Genomic DNA, 14,570 nt, shown 5'->3' with positions numbered 1-14,570 from the left:
TTTTTTTTTTTCTGCCTTGTGATCATGAAAAAAAAGATACTTATAATTATTCCAGCTTAGGCTAATACAGTAATTGTACATTTTTTTCCAAGAAAGTCTACACCTATTTTAATATCCTGATTGTTCCTTCATATAGTATTCTATCAACCTCCCTCAGATTTCCATTTCAGTTATCTTCTGGGAGAAAGAGAGAAAAAGAGACAGAGATAGAAAGGGTGGTGAGAGAGAGGGGGAGGGAGACAGAGAGACAGAGACAGAGAGAGAGTTGGTTTTCATATATTTCTGTGGCATGTTTCTTATGTATCTAAGATAGGCCTATTCACTTGTGCAGGAATGAAGTACTTTATTTAAAATAAAAAAAAACTTTGCCCATCCTCTTGCATGAGGACAAGCTTTGTGCAATGTCTTAACCACTACAGGCTGCTTATACCTGTGAAATTTGCATATTGGTGTAGGTCTTCATTTCCTGTACACTTTAACAAAAATTGGCGTAGATTAGTCAATGCCGTTTGGTGTCTTTATTCTACTTTGTTAGAATTAAGCTGGAGCGGGGAGTAAACAGTAATTTGTTGGGGTAGAGTTGTTGGTAGCACTAACTTTAGTATGAGGCCTTCTCTTTCAGTTCTAATCAAGTCATTTTGGGACTCTTACTTCTGAGAAAACTGCTTCTGTATATGAGTTGAATCATCTTTCTAAGGTCATTCATAGGTCACCTGTTGCTCACAAAGAAGAAATGCACTGCATGAAACAGCCACGGTGATTCACCTGGGCATGTGCTAAGCACAAATCGACAGAGGAAGAGGCCAGATTCCTGTAAGAATTGGGTTTCTAATTTCTTTTCAGTATATAAACATAGGTAGTTATTATATTCTGTTTCAGACTTTTCTTTACAACAAATTGTCTTCTTGATTTTCAGAGCATTTAAGAATCTTAAAATAGAAGAAAGAAAACTAGAATTAAAATATTTTAATAAACAGCCATGTCTAGGTTGGGCACAGTGGCTCATTACTGTAATCCTAGCACTTTGAGAGGCCAAGATGGGCAGATCACTTGAGGTCAGGAGTTTGAAACCAGCCTGGCCAACAGAGCAAAACCCCATCTTTACTAAAATACAAAAAAATTAGCCAGGCGTGGTGGTGCACACATGTAGTCCCAGCTGCTCAGGAGGCTGGGGCAGGAAAATCACTTGAACCCAGGAGGTGGAGATTGCAGTGAGCTGAGATCGTGCCACTGCACTCCAGCCTGGGTGACAGAGCGAGACTCTGTATCCAATAAATAAACAAACAACCATCTCTAAAACTTCTTTTTATGACAACAGGTTGTGGCAGATTAAAGACAGGCACATGTTCTTAGGAACTCCTTTCATGAAAAGGTGAAGCCTATTACTCCTCCTTTGCATTTTGGTAGGCCCTATAACTGCTTGGTGGATAGAATATGATGGCAATGATGTTCTGTCAGTTTTCAAGTCCAGGCCTGAAGACACCGGTAGTTATCCATGGTAGTGGGAATTCTAAGTTGTCCTCCAAAATTTTACCTCATAGAATGCATGCCTCATTCTGTAGAGTTCTCTTGATTTGGGGTGAGACCTGTGACTATGACATATGTCACTTCAGGAATTATGCTACCTCATATGGCAATGGCCAAGGCATTTCTGGATGTAATTAAGGTCCCTAGTAAGTTGGCTTTGAATTAATGAAAGGGAGATTATCTTGGTTAGGTTAGAACTAGTCAGGTGATCCTTTTAAAAAGGGCTAGGTCTTTGCAACAAATAGTGTTGGAACAACTGGATATCCAAAGAATGAAGTTGGACCCCTTCCTCACACCATACACAAAGATAAACACAAAGTGGATTTTAGACCTAAATGCAATTGCTAAAACTATAAAACACTTAGGAAATATACTGTAAACATCATGAACTTGGGACAGGCAATAATTTCTTAGATACAACATCAAAAGCAAAGTAGCAAAAGACCAAAAAAGATAAATTGTACTTCACCAAAATTAAAATTGTGATGATTCTAAGGATATAATCTAGAAAGTGAAAAGTCATCCAATGAAATTGGGAAAATATTTGCAAATCATATATCTGGCAAGAAATGTGTTCATAATATATTTTAAAAAAACCTCTGGAAACTCAGGAATTGAAATAAAAGTAACTCAATTTTAAAAATGAATAAAGGATTTGAATAGATATTTTCCCAAAGAAGGTATACAAGTGGCTAATAAGCACATAAAAAGATACCTACAAATCATTGGTCATTAGGGACATGCACATCAAAACCACAATGAGATACTACACACCCAATAGGATGGTTGTAATAATAAAAAAAAGACAGATAATAACAAGTGTTGAAAATGATGAGGAGTAATAGGAATCTTCATACATTGCTGGTGAGAATGGAAAATGGTGTGGCTGCTTTGCAAAGTAGTTTAGCAGTCCCTCAAATTGTTCAACATAGAGTTACCATATAATCTAGCAATTTCACTCCTAGGTATAAAACCAAGTGAAATACAAGCATATGTGCACACAAAAACTTCTGCATGAATGTTTATAGTAGCATTATTCACAATAATCCCCAAATAAAAACAATCTAAATGTCTATCAACATTGATAGATAAATAAAATGTGGTATATCCATAAAAATATTACTCAGCTATAAAAGGGGATAAAGTACAAATACATGATACAACATTATATCTTGAAAACATATGCTAAGTCACAAAAGACTTAGCGACTCATGGTTATGAATCATTCACTAAGTCTTTTGTGAATGTGAATGATTCACTAATATAACTGAACAGGAAAAAATTTATAGAGAGAAAATCGATTAGTGGTTGCCTAGGGCTAGGGGCAGCAGTGGAATTGAAAGTAACTGCTTGGCCAGGTGCGGTGGCTCATGTCTGTAATCCCAGCACTTTGAGAGGCCAAAACGGGCGGATCACCTGAGGTCAGGAGTTCAAGACTAGCCTGGCCAGTATGGTGAAACCTGGTCTCTACTAAAAATACAAAAATTAGCTAGCCAGACACAGTGGTTCATGCCTGTAGTCCCAGGTACTTGGGAGGCTGAGGCTGGAGAATCACTTGAACGCAGGAGGCAGAGGTTGCAGTGAGTCAGGACCATGCCACTGCACTCCAGACTGGGTGACAGAGCGAGACACCATCTCAAAAAAAAAAAAAAAAAAAAAGTAACTTCTAATGGGCACAGGGTTTCTTTCTGGGAAGACAAACGCATCCTAAAGTTAGAAGGCAATGATGGTTTCACAACTCTGCTAAAAACTATTGAATTTCATACCTTAAATGAGTGAGTTATATTTCAATAAAGCTGTGCTTTTTATCTATTTTTATTTTTTAGAGTCTCGTTCTGTCACCAGGCTGGAGTGCAGTGGTGTGGTCTCAGCTCACTGCAATCTCTGCCTCCCAGGTTCAAGTGATTCTCTTGCCTCAGCCTCCCGAGTAGCTGGGACTACAAGTGCCCACCAACATGCCTGGCTAATTTTTTTGTTTTTAGTAGAGATGGGGTTTCACCATGCTGGCCAGGATGGTCTCGATCTCTTGACCTCGACATCTGCCCACCTTGGCCTCCCAAAGTGCTGGAATTACAGGCATGAGCCATCACGGCTGGCCAGCTGTTCTTTTTTTTTAAAACAAAATGAAAAGCTTATGTCTTTCCTGAGCTCAGAGACATTCCCCTGTTTGTCTCAAAGAAAGCAGTTGCCTTGAGTTCTAGAACTGCCAGAAATGAATTCTGCCAACAACCCAAGTGAGCTTGAAAAAGGATCTTAAGCCTCCGTTGAGATTGTAACCGTGGTTGACACCTTGATCAGGCCTTGTGAGATCCTGAGCAGAAGACTCAGCTAAACCATGCCCAGGCTTTGACCTACAGAAACTGTGAGATAATAAATGGGCATTGTTTTATGCCACCAAGTTTGTGGTAATTTGTTACATGGTAATGGAAAACTAGTACATTTCTTCTTTTAGTGTCTTGGAACACTTGCTTTTGAAACTCAGCTGCCATGATGTGAGAAGCCCAAGTCACAGGGACAAGCTACCTAAGCTCCCAGCCAAGAGCCAGCATCATCTGCCAGCCATGAGAGTGAGCCACTGTGGCCACTCAGTCCAACTGAGTCACACTGCAGTTGCCTGAGAGACCCCAAGCAAGAACCACTAAGCTGTGCTCAGCTAATTCACAGAAATGTGAGAGATAATAAGTTTAAGTTTTAGGGTGGTTAGTTATATGACTATAGATAACATGCTTAGATAAAATAAATAACATAGATAAAAATGCTTATTTTATTCATTAAAAAGGGTCTTTTAAGTCCTCTTAGTCTTATAAGTGAAACACTGCTTTCAGTTTTCTTCATTTTGCTCCTAGAATCCTTCTGATCGTATTGAAGTTTGACAGGTGACTTCTCTTAGGAAGAGCTGAAAGACATGACTAATTTTTGCGCATCTTCAATTCAAAATTAAACACTTATTTTAGTAGAGTGAAGTTGTTGTAATTCCTGCTGTATTTAAGAAAAACAATAAGGGCCACACTGAGAATGCTACAATTAATTAAAGAATGCATTGTCATTATTACATAAGTATAGAGATTTGTGTTTAGAAAGAAAAAAAATCCAATGCAGATACATTGAATCCGAATTAAAAATGTACGAGACCATCCTAGCTAACACAGTGAAACCCCGTCTCTACTAAAAATAGAAAAAATTAGCCAGGCGTGGTGGCGGGCGCCTGTAGTCCCAGCTACTCGGGAGGCTGGGGCAGGAGAATGGCGTGAACCTGGGAGGCGGAGCTTGCAGTGAGCCGAGATCGCGTCACTGCACTCCAGCCTGGGCGACAGAGCAAGACTCCGTCTCAAAAAAAACAAAATGTATAATAAATATCATAAAAAAGACCACTCATAACTGTGATGTTGTATGAAGAAATGGCCATAATAAATAAATTCCTTATGCTGTTATACTTTAGATTGACTAGAATTTCCATACTAAAGAAAACTATTCTGTGGTAACATTTTTGGTGCTTGTGCCTACTTGTGTTATTCACTGTGGCTAAAGCCAGTTTGTTCACAAGTATGATAATTATCTAATTCTGGATAGGAAAACTCTTCTTATCTCTGGAATAAAGTTTCTAATTGCAGCAAAAATAATTTTCAAATATTTTTGGGCAAAAAGTCAGTGCATGAGCTTCAAATGCACTTTGTTCTGTTAAAATTGGAATCGAGAGTTTGAGAGCTACAGCCTCATAAGGAAGTAATCGCATTAGTCACCCTCCTGGCACTACATGGGTTTATTAATCTTTTCCTTTCATCAGCCTCTCTGGCTCCTGCACAATTTTGTAAGGTCCCCCACAAAGCCCAATTAATATTGTTTCTTTCTTTAAAACTCATGAATGTGCAATTAATAATCAATGATCTTGGGAGAATAAAAGAAGCAAGTTTGGAATTTCTAAATCATCTTGACAGGCAGCTGTATTCCATAGGCTATTTCAAGGAGTAACTACCTACCTTTTGGCTTTATTAAAGCCAAACTGGCTTGAACATTTATTACCCAGAATAAGTGATTGTCTTACTAATAAACTTTATGAATATATTTGGGACTTAAAAAATCATATTTAATGTTTGATAATCTTTTCATTTGATGTGTATTAAAAGTCATTTAATTAAAAGGCCATCTTTGAACATACAAAGGATGTTCTAGCCCCACATCCCTTCACATCACCCTGTTTAATTCTGGTATTTTCTCCATTATTTTCTTTCTTTTTAATGAGTCACTCTTTCTTTTTAGAGCAAAAGTCCTGTGTAAGCAATGACCTTGTTCATCATGGTCCTGTGGACTCTCCAGCACCTATAACAGTGCCTGGCCAACAGTAGAAGCTCAGTAACTGTTACCTGAGGGAGTCAGTGTCTAGCTTGCTGTTCAATAATAATAAAAACAATAAAAAATGTTCAGTTGGTCTTCACTAGTGGCAATCTAACATGGTTAATATCAAATGAAAAATCTAACTGGATAGTTCCTCTAGTTGAGGGAATGTATTTGGTCGGCCCCTCTAAGCCATATGAGATTTGGTTAGGATCATTGGTTTCCTTTGCTGAAGTCAACTGGTCAGCGGAGTTGCAGCAGATTACAAATCAAATTTCCAGGTTGACCTATCCATTGAATTCAAATAAAGTACCCCATCATGACCACGAGCTGGGAGAGTATTCTCAAGTATCAAAATTCGGGCATGTAAAATGTTACCTTCTTTAGTATCTTTAAGACTGAACTCAGTTTCTGTCTTGAACCCAATCTTTCACAACTGTTACTAAATTTTATTCCACTTTAAGGTGGGAATTAGAGGAGGAGGAACCACATATAAGAACTTCCTGTGGCTGGGGGTGATGGCTCAGGCCTGTAATCCCAGCACTTTGGGAGGCCAAGGCAGGCAGATCACAAGGTCAGGAGTTTGAAACAAGCCTGATCAACATGGTGAAACCCCATCTCTACTAAAAATACAAAAATTAGCCGGGCATGGTGGCATGCACCTATAATCCCAGCTACTCAGGAGGTTGAGGCAGGAAAATCGCTTGAACCTGGGAGGAGGAGGTTGCAGTGAGCCGAGATCATGCCACTGTACTCTAGCTTGGGCGAGAGAGCGATACTATCTCACAAAACAAAACAACAAAACAAAACAAAACAAAACAAGACAAAACAACACCTGTGTGGAAAGCATTACATAAATATAACTTGTGTTTTATAAGAAAAAGCATGAGATTTAGAGGCAGACAGACCTAAGATTCCATTTCAGTTGCACAACTTTTTAAACTATATGACCTTGAGCAAGTTAATGAACACCTACAACATTAATTTGTGAAATGGGGACAATATTACTTGCCTCCCAGGATTCTGTTAGAGGATTAAATCAGATAACCTTATAAAAAATGCTTAGCTTATTATTTTGCATATAACAACACTCAATTATTATCACTATTATTGGTTTTATCATTTTTGATCAGTTGTGAGCAAGTGATTTCAATAAATACAAGTTTATTTTCATTTAAGTCTTTCTTCATTATGCTTTCCCCTATCAAGTTGGAAATTCCCTTTTTGTCAGCCTTTCAGGTTTATTCCTCACACTTACTTTCCCTGAAGATGTTACTCATCCAAAACGTAACTTAAAAAGACTTTATGAAAAGTTCTGATTTTGTTTACTAATTCTTACTTATCATGTGGTTAAATCAGTATAGTCTTATCGCTCCTGTCTCAGTTGGGTTTTATACCTCCCTCCAATGGTGAGAGGAGAATTTCTGTCTTAAATTGAAGGACTTAATACCATCAAACCAATAGTGGTGGGGGGCAGAGGGGATTATCTTCTTTGGCAAAGATCCATATCTATGGATGCTGAGAAGGTTGGCCCTGATGGGATTTGTAAGACTCTTTCCCCCTTCAACCCCAGCATGGCAGGAGTCTGTGGCTTAGCAGTGGGCTACAAGGTTCCCATTCATGTGTGGCCCTAGATTACCAACTAAGGATGCCAGTCCTCTTTATATTAATCATTCATTTGAATAGCAACATTTTGCTATGTATCTACCAAGTGCAATGCTCTTTTCGTAGGCAAATTTCAGATCAAACAGTAGAAATCTTTATTAAGTACTTGAAAAGGAAACAATCCACTGATATTGATGTAAATCCAAGGCACTTGCTATGTTAGATAGAGGATATCATGAGGGGCTAAAGGTAAAGTGAAATGTAGGTAAGTTAAAATTCAAAAATACAACTATGGCCTTTTGTTATCTATATATACAGACTCAATTCAGAAATCTTTAAACAACATAGTATTATTTCAAGTGGAATATATTTCTTGTAGTTTTTGAAAACGTATTAATTCTATTAGATATAGAAACATCTTTAATCAGTTTATATTGCTGATGGAATAAATGAAATAAAGATATATGTATATAATGACATACAATGACACAGACTCTCACACATCTATCAGCACCTATCCAGAGAATTATAATGTATTGTAAATAGAGGAAAGATAATTTCCAGAAAGTAAAGTAGGATAAAGCTTGCCCCACCCCCACCTCAGTGCTCGATGATGTTAACATAGTTTTGATGTCTGTGCCAAACCATTTTTCATTTCACTCACTGTAGGTTGAAACTGTACCAGTTGTTACTTGCTCCTGCTTAGATAAACAACTGTAGCAAGTACTGGAGTAGGGCTCATGCTGACCTCATCAGGAAACCATGTGTAGGTGGACTTCTTGGAGGCTTATGATTCAAGGTCAGAAAAGTGAAAATTGTCCACATAATTCTTACACACATAAAAACAAACTGCTAACTGCTCTCTGTCTCTTCTCTCAGCCCTTTGCCGTATTCCATTGTATAACCTGAGTTTTAGTAGTAATAATGTTTTTAAAAAAAATTATATTTAATTTTTATGGGTACATAGTAGATGTATATATCTGTGAGGTACATGAGATGTTTTGATACAGGTGAGCAATGTGAAATAATCACATCATAGAAAATGGGGTCTCCATGCCCTCAAGCATTTGTCCTTTGAGTTACAAAAAATCCAGTTACACTCTGGAAGTTATTTTAAAATGTGTAATTAAGTTGTTATTGACTATATTCACCCTATTGTGCTCTCAATTAATAGATATTTATTTATTCTGTCTATCTTTTTGTACCCATTACTCATCCCCACCTCTTCTCCAGCCCCATGCTGCCTTTCCCACCCTCTTGTAACCATCCTTCTACTACCTATGTTCATGAGTTCAATCGTTTTGATTTTTAAGTCCCACATGTAAGTGAGAAAATACGATGTTTGTCTGTGCCTGGTTTATTTCACTTAACATAAGGATCTCCAGTTCCATCCATGTTGTTGCAAATGACAGAATCTCATTCTTTTTTTATGGCTGAATAGTACTGTATTGTTTATATGTATCAATTTTCTTTATCCATTCATCTGTTGATGGACACTTAGATTGCGTCCAAATCTTAACTGTTATAAATGGTGCTGCACAAACATAGGAGTGCGGATATCTCTTTGTTATACTGATTTCCTTTCTTTTGGGCATATACCCAGCAGTAGGACTGCTGAATCTTATGGTAGCTCAATTTTTAGTTTTTTGAGGAACCTCCAAACTGTTCTCTATAGTGGCTGTACTAGTTTACATTCCCACCAACAGTGGACAAGGGTTCCCTTTTCTCCACATCCTTGACAGCATTTATTATTGCCTGTCTTTTGGATATAAGCCATTTTAACTGGGATGAGATGATACGACATTGTAGTTTTGCATTCCTCTGATGAAATGCAAAATTGATTTGCATTTCTCTGATGATCAATGATATTGAGCACATTTTCATATGCCTGTTTTCCATTTGTATGTCTTGTTTTTTGAGAATGTCTATTCAAATCTTTTGCCCATTTTTGATCAGATTATTAGATTCTTTCCCACAGAGTCGTTTGAGCTCCTTATGTGTTCTAGTTATTAATCCCTTGTCAGATGGGTAGTTTGCAAATATTTTCTCCCATTCTGTGGATTGTCTCTTCACTTTTTTTGTATCATTTGCTATGCAGAAGCTTTTAACCTGATGTGATTCCACTTGTCCATATTTGCTTTGATTGCCTGCTCTTGTGGGCTATTACTACTCATGAAAATTTTTCCCAGGCCAATGTCCTGGAGCTTTTCTTCAATGTTTTATTTTAGCAGTTTTAGATTTAAGTCTTTAGTAGTAATAATGCTTTAGTCACTAGTTTTGCATGGTTTATCAATGTTTTCCAGAATTTTGTTGCAAGCATACTGCCAAGCGTCCACTTCATATTCAATACAGACTTAAAGTTTCTCCTCAATATGCCACACAATGACTCAATTTAAAATATGTACTGAATGGCCACTATACGCTATACTTGCTGGAGAGTGGGAGCAGTAAAAATGAATTCAGCATGGTTCCCTTTTTAAGAATCTTATGATGTGGCAGACAAAATCAACAAGAAATAAAAATAATATGAAAGTCCTTGAGAGAATGCTGAGCAAATGGCAATGGGCAAACAAGATAGGAAGAATCTACGGGAAAGAGAAAATTTCACAGAAGAGATAATGTTGATTTGCCTTGCCAGGAGACAAGAAGAGTGGAAGAGCATTTCAGGCAAAGAGAAGGGTATGAACAAATTGATGGGAAAGAGAAGAATATGCACTGTGTTTAAGAATGAAAACAAGTCCAACTGGGTAGACCATAAGGTTTATATTAGAGAAATGCCAGATGGTGAGAAGCTAAACATTTGGATCGAAGCCCATGTTGAAGAGTTTAAGAGACCAACAGGAATGTTCCCTTGGGAGAGCAACCTGATCTGAATTTTATTTTGGAAAGATAACCTTTGTGGCAGTATGGAGGATGTACGACCATGAGAAGAATAAGATACAGAAAAGTGAGAAGTCCATGACAGGTGCAGGAGAAATGGAAAAAAGAGGATGAATTCCAGAAATGCTTCTAGAACAGAGCTACAAAATTTAGTAACCAGATGAGTAACAAGAAAAGGGAAAAGAATGAGTCAAAGGTTTATTAATCTATTGATTACATATTTACTGAGCACCTGCCATATGCCTGGTGCTTTGCTACCTGTTGTGTATATGGAGACTAGTGAGGCAAAGTTCTTACAATTGTCTAGTAAAATAAACAGAATGATCTCAAGTTTCTACTTCAGTTTATTGATTAGATGTAGATCCTGTTAATTGTGTTTGGAAACATTGGGAAAGGTAAAATTTTAAGGACAATGGGATTTTGAGTTTAGTTTTAGACGTTGTATGAATGAACTGTCGGAGGGTCATAAGATTGAAGACGAATAGGAGGTCAGGTCTAGAAAAGAGAATGGAATTGATGGTGTACACTTGAAAATCGTGAGTTTAAATATTAGTCATAGGTGTAAATTAAGTTATCTAAGGAGAGCAAATAGAAGAGAAGAGACTGGAAGAGAGAACCCTAAGGAATGACATTATATCTGGTTAGAGGAAAAATGTCTAACATATGAGTCTTAAAAACGTGGTCAGAGAATTAAGAGAACAGCCATGAGGAAGGTAAGAAATGATTAAAAAAAAGAGAGTTGCCAGTTGTGTTGGGTTTACCAAAAGGTTCCATTATTTTTGCTTCTGTGTGAGAATGCTCACATTAGCTGCAGATTATATCAAGGCCTGGAGATATTTCTTCTCTTCTAAGGGTTTCAGATGCATTCCATTTTGTGCATCTTCTGCTTTTACTGTAAGTAAACCTCTACTAGAAGGGAAGTACACATCACTAAAAAATATAAGACAGAAAGCTTGTCTAGAAGTTTCTCAATGTGCCAAGTACAGGTGGTTAATTCTTACCTCATACACAGTGGTAAAGCATAATATCACAAATTTAAACATGAGGAAATACCTGGATTGGCTAAAGATTTTGTTCTGAAGTGACAGCCAGTCATAGCTTTGGAAATCTTGAAGCTAATTTCCCTTATTCCAGAATTATCAGTAATTTCCCACACAATGCATATTCAGAAAAATGTACTATACACTAAGTATAGAACATTAAATAATTTGTGTGTTTCCTCAAGTGGTTATCAGCAGCTATCCTTTGGAATGATCATGGGTATTTTTAAGTGTCATCTGAGCGTTGCTGGAGCACCCAAACAAGAGATGTGCATATGGCTTGTGTTTTATTTAAAATATGGTGGAACTGCTATAAGAGACAGCTAGGTATTTTTCCAGTGACCTATGTATTAGTGACTACTTTTCTGAACATCAAATAAGAGCGTGGTTTGAAGACATTTGAGTAATTTTCTTTTATTATGGGAGGTATACAGGAAATGTACTTCAGATACTTAAGGCATTTTCAAAATTTATAGAAACAGGGATGTATAACAGTTAAGAGCAGTGACTGTGATAATAGGATACAATATTTAAAACTGAGATTGTCAAGGTTTTGACTGAATGGTGGTTGTGATGGTTAATACTGAGCATCAACCTGATTGGATTGAAGGATGCAATATTGATCCTGGGTGTGTCTGTGAGGGTGTTCCAAAGGAGATTAACATTTGAGTCAGTGGGCTGGGAAAGGCAGACTCACCCTTAATCAGGTGGGCACCATCTAACCAGACTCCAGAGAATGTAAAGCCAACAGAAAAATGTGAAGAGTCAAGATGGGCTTAGTCTCCCAGCCTACATCTTTCTCCCATGCTGGATGCTTCCTGCCCTCAAACATGGGACTCCAAGTTCTTCAGTTTTGGGACTTGGACTGGCTCTCCTTACTCCTCACCTTGCAGACTGCCTATTGTGAGACCTTACGATCCTGAAAGTTAATACTTAATAAACTCCCCTTTACATATATATATATATATATATATATATATATATATATATATATATAAAATCTCCTATTAGTTCTGTCCTTCTAAGAGAACCCTGACTAATACAGATTTTGGTATCCGGAGTGGTTCTAGAGGAACAGAATATTAAGGATGGAGTTCTTTCATTGGTTTTGGGGTTTCTGGAGTTGGCTGCTTAATATGATTGGACCCCAAAATGCTAAGGACTCTACTTCTAATAGTATGGAGAACACTGATAGTCCCTGGTGTAAACTAGAGAGTTATACGGAATAAATACATTTGACTTTCCTGATTCACTGCTAGTGAGAGGCAAGGAGTTTAGTGACTCTATAGATAATACCTTTGACCACATGTGGAGAACCGAGGAATATAATGAGGCTGGTTGGTTGCTCCTAAGTTCAGTGGACAAAATAAAGAGAGAAATTGGTGAACTCGGGGTTTCTGTCTCCCGGCTTCAGAAGCAGATACTGAGCCTCAAATCTGCTAAGATTGCCCTGAGTGAGAGTCTTATCTCCTGTAGAAAAAGAACTGAAATTGTGGAAAAACAGACACGAGCTCTTATCATGCGAGTGGCTGACCTGCAATGAAAGGTGCATGCACAACCTTGTCAGGTGTCTACTGTTAAAATGAGAGCATTGATTGGAAAAGAAGGGGACCCAGCAACTTGGAATGGGGATGTGTGGGAGCCTGCTGAAGCTGGGGACACTGAGTTTGTAAACTCTGATGAACCTTGTTTGCCAGAAGGAACAGCTTCCCCATCCCCAGTAGTGACAACATTCCCTCCTCAACCCATGCTGCCATCAGCCTTTCCACCTTTGTCTGAGGGGATAAACCCTGTGCTGCCTAAGACAACAGTGATGGCCTCCCCGAGGCAGTTGCCAGGTAAAATAATGTTGATTCTCCTCAGGAGCAACCCCCAATACTCCTGTTTGCTTCTAGAACTATAACTAGACTAAAGTCCTAGCAGGACCCAACAGGTGAGGTTGAGAGCGTGACCCACTCAAAAAGAACTGTTTGAGTTCTCTAATTTATATAAACAGAAATATGGAGAGCAGGCATGGGAATGGATATTAAGGGTATGGGATAATGTGGAAGGAACACAGAGTTGGCTCAGGTTGAATTTATTGATTTGGGCCCACTAAGTAGGGACTCTGTTTTTAATAATGCAGCTTGGGGAGTTAAAAAAAAAAGGTTCTAATAGTTTATTTGCTTGGTTAGCTGAAATATGGATTAAAAGATTGCCCACTGTGAGCAAGCTGGAAATACCTGATCTCTCTTAGTTTAATGTAGAGGAAGGGATTCAAAGGCTTAGGGAGATTGGGAGGCTAGAGTGGATTAGTTGCTTTAGACCCAGTCATCCCAGCTCGGAGGGTCCAGAAGATATGCCCTTGACCAGTTACTTGCAAAATAGATTTGTGAGGGCAGCACCTGCATTTTTGAAGAGCCCTGTAATTGCTCTTCTCTGGACGTCAGATCTAATGGTGGGAACAACAGTCACTCAACTACAAAATTTAAATATAATGGGAATAATTGGATCCCAAGGTGGCAGGGGCCAAGTTGATGGCGGCCAAGTGGTGGCACTCAACCATCAAAGACAAGGTGGACGTAGCTACCATAATAGACAGCAGAGGCAAAGTGGCAATCAGAATAGTCTGACTCTTGTAGAGCTCTAGCATTGGAAAATTAACCACAGTGTTCCTAGAAGTGAAATTGATAGGAAACCTACTGCATTCTTACTTAATTTATACAAGCAGAAAACTTCTAGGTCAAATGGACCAAAGACTAATTTGAATTATAAAGAGAGAGAACCACAGCCCCTCGATCGATTTCCAGACTTGAGCCAGTTTACAGACCCAGAACACCTTGAATGAAGGGGAGGCTAGGTCCCCTTGAGGAAGGACCCCACTACATTACTGATAATTTATGCAGTGAATCTCCCATCCTTCCCAAAGGAGACCGTGGCCTTTTACCAGAGTAACTGTGCATTGGGGAAAAGGAAATGATCAAATATTTCGGGGACTACTGGACACTGGGTCTGAGCTGACGTTGATACCAGGGGACCCAAAATATCATTGTGGTCCTCTGTTAAAGTAGGGGCTTGTGGAGGTCAGGTAATTAATGGAGTTTTAGTTCAGTTCCCCACAGTGGGTCCAGTGGGTCCTCAGACTCATCCGGTGGTCATTTCCCTAGTGCTAGAATGCACAATTGACATAGACATACTTAGCAGCTG

Source organism: Nomascus leucogenys, chromosome 8 (genome assembly GCF_006542625.1).
Source record: "Nomascus leucogenys isolate Asia chromosome 8, Asia_NLE_v1, whole genome shotgun sequence".
NCBI lineage: Eukaryota > Metazoa > Chordata > Mammalia > Primates > Hylobatidae > Nomascus > Nomascus leucogenys.
This window is presented reverse-complemented; position numbering follows the sequence as displayed.